This window comes from Triticum urartu, chromosome 7A (assembly GCF_056163025.1).
Source record: "Triticum urartu cultivar PI428250 chromosome 7A, HENAU_Tu73, whole genome shotgun sequence".
NCBI lineage: Eukaryota > Viridiplantae > Streptophyta > Magnoliopsida > Poales > Poaceae > Triticum > Triticum urartu.
The window spans coordinates 55,157,312-55,165,003 of NC_141879.1; the positions used below are offsets into that span (position 1 = coordinate 55,157,312).

At 43.7% G+C, this 7,692-nt stretch overlaps 1 long non-coding RNA gene across 3 annotated transcripts; it reads right to left on the bottom strand.

Annotated features, from left to right (window-relative positions):
* Positions 1-453: 453 nt before the first annotated feature.
* On the bottom strand, positions 454-4,096 carry LOC125532303 (uncharacterized). 3 transcript variants are annotated; one of them, XR_015611598.1, is made up of 6 exons: positions 3,989-4,072; positions 3,733-3,905; positions 2,614-2,718; positions 2,031-2,117; positions 1,602-1,760; positions 454-622 (listed from the first exon to the last, which is right to left on the bottom strand). It is a non-coding gene; the product is annotated as an uncharacterized LOC125532303 (long non-coding RNA). The 3 variants fall into 3 exon arrangements; XR_015611596.1 differs by having other exon boundaries at positions 455-622; positions 3,733-3,891; positions 3,989-4,096; XR_015611597.1 differs by having other exon boundaries at positions 455-622; positions 1,597-1,760; positions 3,733-3,891; positions 3,989-4,096.
* Between the last annotated feature and the right edge of the window lie 3,596 nt (positions 4,097-7,692).

Genomic DNA, 7,692 nt, shown 5'->3' on the forward strand with positions numbered 1-7,692 from the left:
ACACCACATTTCCCTCTACTACTCCATACAGCACTATGATACTGACATTGCCAGCATTAAATCAGACACATCCATTACTACAGATTAAATTTCACTTCTACAGTGACCATCTCCATAATATCTAACCAGCCATCGTCTCAGATTGTCTACCAACTTGATTCACTTTTCATGCCACCATCGCGGACCATACAAACATACATACATCAAACATCAATGCCATTATGTCAATGTGTTCATCTTAACCAATGTTCACTATGATTCATGTGCCCCAATGAAATAACGATTGTTAGCATAAGTTTTCTTTACAAGTAAAAAAGAACCACGAACACTTGGCAAAGCACCGCAATGTTTCAGGACAAGAGATCCTTAGATACCAGAACCAAGCAACACAATCAATCCTAGTGTCCAAGAGAATTGCAAAGCAGTCTTGCGCCATATAGGCAGCAAAATTTGCATTAGATAAACAGGAACCTAATCTCTAGAAGGCACCAACATGCACCCATGTAAGTGCCAGCTTCTGTAACTACTAATAATAGTGCTTCGTGTAAATGGCTTAGAGCGGCATGAACATTTCCTGTATCATCTTCCAACATAGCCACATTTATGTTGGTAGCAGCTGAACCTGGATGTGAAATCCCACAATAAGTAGATAAATCACACAGTTGACATATGTTCAGGAAGAAGATATACCTCTAGATATACAAGTCAACCAAAATAGATAACAAAAATGAGCAAGTGGATGATGTATGAAAGAAGGTTATTATCAAACAAACATGCTCTTATATATACAAATTAAGTATGGTATCAAAGACATCTTGTTTGAAATGTAAGTAACACGCTAGTACTATGCTTGTTTCTACCCTATTCCCAATCACACCTCCTATCTCTCTGGTGCCATCTTTGGCTTTCAACATATGTTAAAGGTTAAAGGTTAGCATGAGATTAGTGACACGAGCCCTTGAATGATGCAAATAACATAACATCAAATTCAAACTTGTCATTTCACCCGCTTGTCAGTCATATTTGTCAAAGCTAGAACAAGGGAACAACTTCACATAAGCTTCAAAGTATGCTACTCTAGACGATATGACAAGCCTAGTGTACGTTTTGTGCCCAAGAAAATTCTTCATCATTCCTATAGGAGCCAAAAGGTGTGATTAGGCATCTATTTTTGCCTTGTGTTGCAGGCCTAGTTATCTCCGTCTTCCAGCTTTACGGATATTACAAGATGAGATCAACTTTAGTTTGGCAGTAGGCACCATGCACCACATGTACCTAAACCATTTGTACACATTCACCACAGCGTATATATACATATTAGAGCGAAATCAATAACCACACATACGGAAAAGGAGACATCTATGAGCATCTATCAAATTGACAAGACACCAATCAACACTTAAAACCTCAACATATAACAACAGCAACGTCAACCACAGATAGAATTCACCCACCAAATCTTCATCATAAAAATAAAGACTGTAATTACTATGAAGCTCTAATATCAAACTGTAAGAATGACAACCAAGACACAGATGGAATTCGATTCCTCACAGTTATAGGGAAACTGCACAGGAGAAATCGAAAAACACGAACCTTACCAGTGCTATCGTAGTAGTCATTGAGAGATCAATGGTACATGGACTCATCCAATCTGAACCAGTTGGTGACATACTCGTATAGAATTGCATGCGCTGCAGCAACCAAAAGAATCTCTATCTAGCTTTTGTGCGTAGAGGACAAATGCTTAGTTCTTTACTCTGCCAATATAAATACTATCAGCAAGGCAAAGAATTCAAACTAAACTATTTAAGAAGAATGAGCAGGCAACACACCAAAACTGAACTATGTAAGAAGAATTCGAACAAAACTATGTAAGAATAGAACATCGATAGCGAAATTTTATTAAGATCAACCAAGCCTTTATATGAAGCATGCATACTATAAAATACAATGATGTAAAGATTTGACGCATAACAAACCACGCAGAGAATAGGAACAATTAGCAAATTAAGATGTTGTGATTGTACCTGAGAAATGATGATCAGCACTTGCATAGCTCCAACAGGCTGTACCCCACAGAATTACTAAATCAAACTCAACAGTACAAATGCTCTCTGCAAAATAAAGAAACGAATGGAATCACAATCATTTTCGCAAGTGAACTGAAGGAACTAAATAGCGCAAAACCTAACTGGAAGTTTGTGTTTGGAAGAACTAATGCAACTAAATATGGCCAACCGACAAAATATTAATGGAGACACACAAACTAATACACCAAGTACCACAATGATTATATAACAATCCATACTTCTGACATACAAGACAGGATCATTTTTGCATGTGTTGCATCTTAGTGCCATTACTTATGCAGTAGAAATCAAATTAAGTGGAAGTCGCTAGAAATCAGGAGAAGTGGACAACAATATCTGATCAAAGTTAATGCACAGACCAATTGAGACTATAACACAAACTGGTCATATCACCTAAGCATCTAAAAAGAACGATAGCACTTACAACGGACAGTAAAAGTGTGCGGTAATACAGTTTATTTTAAAAGCATTCCAAAAGAATGACAAATAAAATAAAGCAAGGAATAGGAAATGACCCGACCTTTTACTCATAGCAGATCAATTATTCTCAATGGCATCATTTTTTGTGCTGAGTGCATAACATAAACTGACCCTTCTTCCTTGTTACTTCAAGACACAATCAAATCTGCATTCAAATGGAATTAGAAGTTCAAGGTAATGAGCAAATTTTACTTAATACATCAAATGGAATCAAATCTGCAAAATTGCCTCGGTAAAAGAATAGTTCAAACTGTACATACATGCCTAATAACAATCATGGCGTAGCAAAACCAAAAGAACCATATCCGTATGCCATCCCTCACCAAAACAATCATGCATCTACATTTCCAAGCTTTTTAATTTAGCGAGGACACTATAAGCAAGATAGGTGTCTGATTTACTTTTGGAGAATCCTAATGATTTACATTATTTCCTTTGTATCACAATAAAAAATGAATTCAACAAAGAGTAAAACAACTACCTAGACTTTGTCAGATTACTTATGAAGTATCAAGACGACAAAAGAATGTCAAGAACAGATGCAAATAAAGAGAAATGGTGTATTTTCTGCACATGCCAAGTCACAGGGATACTAACACACGCCCCAAACTTTGGTGCTTATGACTCAGTAGTTAGTAAATAGTGATCCATCCGAAGATGGATAATTTAATGTAGAAGCACTATTACTGATTTAGAATGTGCACCTTTTGACAAGTTCATGCATTATTATACTGATTTAGAATGTGCACCTTTTGAGTAGTTAGTAAACAGATCCCAAGCATAGGAGAATTGAAAGAACTCCTAGAAAAAAATGGAAAGAACAAAGGACATGTGTCATGGCTTCTCTATTTGAATCCCAATTATCATAATAAGGAGACAAGGAAAAGCATATTCTAAAATATGTGATATATCATGCATGTAAATATTTGAATCCCATCTATGGAACTAAAAAAATGAAATCATCCAACAATTTTAAGTGTGTGCAACAGATTAACTATACTATCCATCTTCTTTTCCTTGTATTTCTTGATTTGCTCTAAAATCTAGCATCATATACCAGTTAGCCTTTACTTATTTGTCAAGGACTCGATATACATGCCTATTCCTTTCAAACATCATATTATATACCATGATAAAGAAAGGAGAAGAGAAAATGAACCTGGTGATCCACATAGGCTATCCCCTTTCCGATTAACTCAATTGCCTGCTCGTATAAAGCTTGAACATAAATCGCTTGTATATGTGACTTTGAAGGGCTCCCATCCCATTCATTGGACTAACTCCTCAATGTGGTTTACATATTTCTTCTTTTCAGCTTCTGCATTTGTGTCACTAAACTTGTTGTTCAGATAGAATGAGATTGCAAAAGAACTAATACAGAAAGAATTCTATGTAAGCATACCAATTTAGATGACCTGCTTAGCCTTGCAATCCAAAATCCGGCCTGAGCTGCAGCAAAAACAACACCAATTATCCTGAAATAAGGCATCATCACTGAAGTTATAATATCTTAAATGGAGAATCTTGGAGGTATACTCTAAAACATTTTTTTGCTGGTATAGAGTTTAACCTGCAAAGGGAATCTGAATATCTGTATCATATGCCACTTTGAACTTTGGTACTTCATCGTATAATATTTATAATAAATTGTACACTCAGCAGCAAAAATAACACTCAATAGCAGCCCTGGATTCTATGAAGACAAATCCTGGTCACTTTAGTTTCTGGTGTAAGAATCTTATGGGTACCCAAAACCACTCCATAGCAACCATAGATTTATGGAAACAATCGTTGGTGTAAGAAATCTTGTGGACTGGACACACAAACCCTAGCTACGAAATTATGAAGGAATCAGAAGGAGCTCAGAGGGAAGGGCGGATAAAACAACTGGTGGCGGCGACATGGCCATGGTTGGGCCGAGCCACTTTCCTTGTTGCCATCTGTTGTTCCCGTGGAGAAGAGACGAGGCGGAGGCAGCAACTGAGATCAACAAGGAAGAGATGGCGCGATGGAGACCCATTAGAGGACGAGTGCGAGCGGCGAAGGGAGGGGAGGTGGGAAGGGGCGCACCAGATCGGCCATCTTGGTGATCCCCTCGAGGCGGCAGTCGTTCTTGATGTGGAGGCGGTGGAAGGAGATGCGCCCCAGGAGGTGGGTCGGGGTGGGTCGACGAGGTGGCGGATATTGTCGCAGTAGACGTCGATGGTCGAGGGAAGAGGGATGAATGCACGAACTGCTCGAGCTCCTCATCCGTCTCTCCAGCGCCGCGTACGAAGGTACGAGGACGACGACGGCGCGCAGACGGCCTAACTCGGGGAAGGAGCGGGTCTGAACAGGGGCCCTTCCTCCGGTGGGCAACGACGGAGCAGCAGGTATGTGGGCGGTGGCGGCGACGCTAAACCTAGCTGGGAGGCGAGACGAGAGGAAGAGTCGCTGCCCAATCTCCTTAGTGACGTGTACGATGTCATTTTTTCCCCTTTTGTTATTCTTCCCAACGAAAGCCCAGCACGAGCCCCACAGAAAACGAGCAGGTCGCGAATCGCTCGTCTCCTTGTGCCGACGTGGACATCGCGAGAAGGCGCCCTTGATGCGCAGCTGAACGGTTTTAATGATGCCATACCCGTGACACGTGTCACGTCGTTCTTTCAAATGGATGGCTGAGATCGTGAGTCGGTTGCAACTCCTCTATTGTATAAGAGGAAACATGGGAGGTAAATCTCATTCTTCATGGTCTCGCAAGTTGCGCCGCCGCCAACCGTCGTTGCTGTTGACTGACGTCTGAGCCGATGTTGCTTGAGAACGACGGCGCGTGGGACGAGGCCGTCGGGCCACGAGCAGGAGCTCCTCTGCGAGCTCCACCACTGTGCGCCAGCCAAGCAGCAACGGCTCCCTGCGTTGGCCAAGCAGCAGCTCCATTGCGTCTCCCCTCCGCCGGCCGAGCAGCAGCAGCTCCACTACGCCGGCCGAGCAGGCTCCCATGCCTCCCCTACGCCGGCTTAGCAGCAGCTCCACCGCGACGCTGCCCGAGTTCAACTTCCTGAATGGCGGCGCCCCTGCCCATGGACTTTTCCCGCAGTGGCGATTGAAATTGCGGCGTGATCCGGCGCCGAGGACCCGGTTTCTTTTTTGAGGGGCCTTTTTGCAAAACAAATTTGTATCCGGATATAATTATCTTTTTTGCCACATCACCATGTCCAGCGGGTCCCACGTATCATCAATGAGCTTAAAACGAGCACATCGAGCAACTAGTATTTTTTATAAAAAAATAAGCTCGGAATTAATGGGTTTTGGCGTAATTCCATAGAACCGTGATTTCTACAAACCTAGCTTTCAATGCCAATGAGTTGCAATTCACTCCTCTCAGGCAATCCAATCATTCGTAACATGTAAAAGTTCACTGTCATACTAATAAATATACTCCCTCCGTCCGGATTTATTAGGCCTAAAGACAACTTCTCTTAGACCAAGACACATAGTAATTTGCTCACATTAATTCTTCCATTTCACTCCCAATGCACTCTCTTACATGCATGCAGCCAATGAAAAAACACACATAAAGTGTATTAACTTTTCAGCCATGACATCAACAACAATAGCTTTCAATACAACCAATGAAATGGTTGCATGCATACACCTTTCCAACGCGGGGCCTTATAAAAGAGAATATGCTTGTGATGCTGAGAGGCTTAATAAACCCGAACGGAGGGAGTACTATACATCCAAATAAAATTGGTGCAAATTAGTACGTACTTATCAACCACCGAACAAGACACCAATAATTGATGGATCCTATATGTTGCTCAATCTCCCTAGAAGGAGAGTCGAGCTCAAGAAGCTATCAGTTGGCCAAAACTTGCTTTGCTGCCATGAAAAATTGAATAGGTCACATCGAAAGAAAAGCATAGGTGCTACCCTAGGGAATATATCTTATAAGAGGAAAATAAATACTATGAAATTGCAAAATGGGAATAGGAGATGTCAGGAAAGAGACTGGCCTTTCTCTGTAGAGCTACCACTAAGACAAGCTGGAAGGACGCTCATTTCTTCAGCATGGGTTCTCTTGCCCCCCTTCGACTGATACTCACACATTGGTCCTAGAATAAGCCATGGAGTGCTCTCGATCGCTGCTCAAGAATCACCGATTACCTTGCAAGGCATTCAGTCAGGCTTGCGCATGCAGCAACAAGGAAAAACATATTTGGGTGTAGAACCTTGTGGGTGACTTGCTTATGGTCAAAGGCCCATGTCACGCCATCGCTTCGAGCAGCAGTTTCGCCACCTCAAGACTTCTTGTCGACAAATGGCGGTGGGTTCTGAAATCGCAGTTCGTGCCTCCAGCAAAGCGTTGTACCTGCTACGTGTGCACGGTGATTCACGGGGTTCGATGGAAGCAGCATAGTTATATGCAGAACAGCGCACAACGTGAACCCAGCCTAGCAGTGTGAGCAATAACAGCATAATAATGTGTTAGACTGTATATACGTAGCCTCTGTATATCTGTATTGTAACATTGTATTGTACTTCTTGGGTATCTCTATATAATGAGATAGCCACACCCCAGGTTAGGGTGTCGAGCAGTTCCCAAATCATATGTTTAACATGGTATCAGTTTAGGTTACGATGTCTTCCGCTGCCGCCGCCACCGCCGCTGTCGCACCGATCTTGGTTCCTCCCGCCGCCGCCGTGGTGCGGGCTCTCGCTACTGCCTCGCCGTTTCTTGCCCCGCAGCCTCTCGCGATGGCCCATGGTGTCTCGTTGTCGCCTCGCTCCCCGATCGGATCGGGAGACCGCGGCGCCACCCCGATTGGTGCTCCCTCTAGCGCTGCTCCTCCTGCGGGCGGCCTTCCCGCGATCCATGGTGGGCCGCCGCCGCCGTCTTGGCCGGCGCTGCCCCAACCCTGTGGCGCGCTGCCCCTGCAGCAGCCCTACGGTGCCCCGCCACCTCACTCCTACTACGGCGCGCCGCCGCCGCAACCCTACTCGGCGCCCGCGCCACCTCAACCCTACCCTGGCGTCTTCCCCGCACCCGCACGGAGCTGCAGCTGCATCGCCGCCAGTGGCTTCGGCCGCGGCCGACCACGGTGCCCTCGCGGCACCCTACCACAGTGCCCCTGCGGCA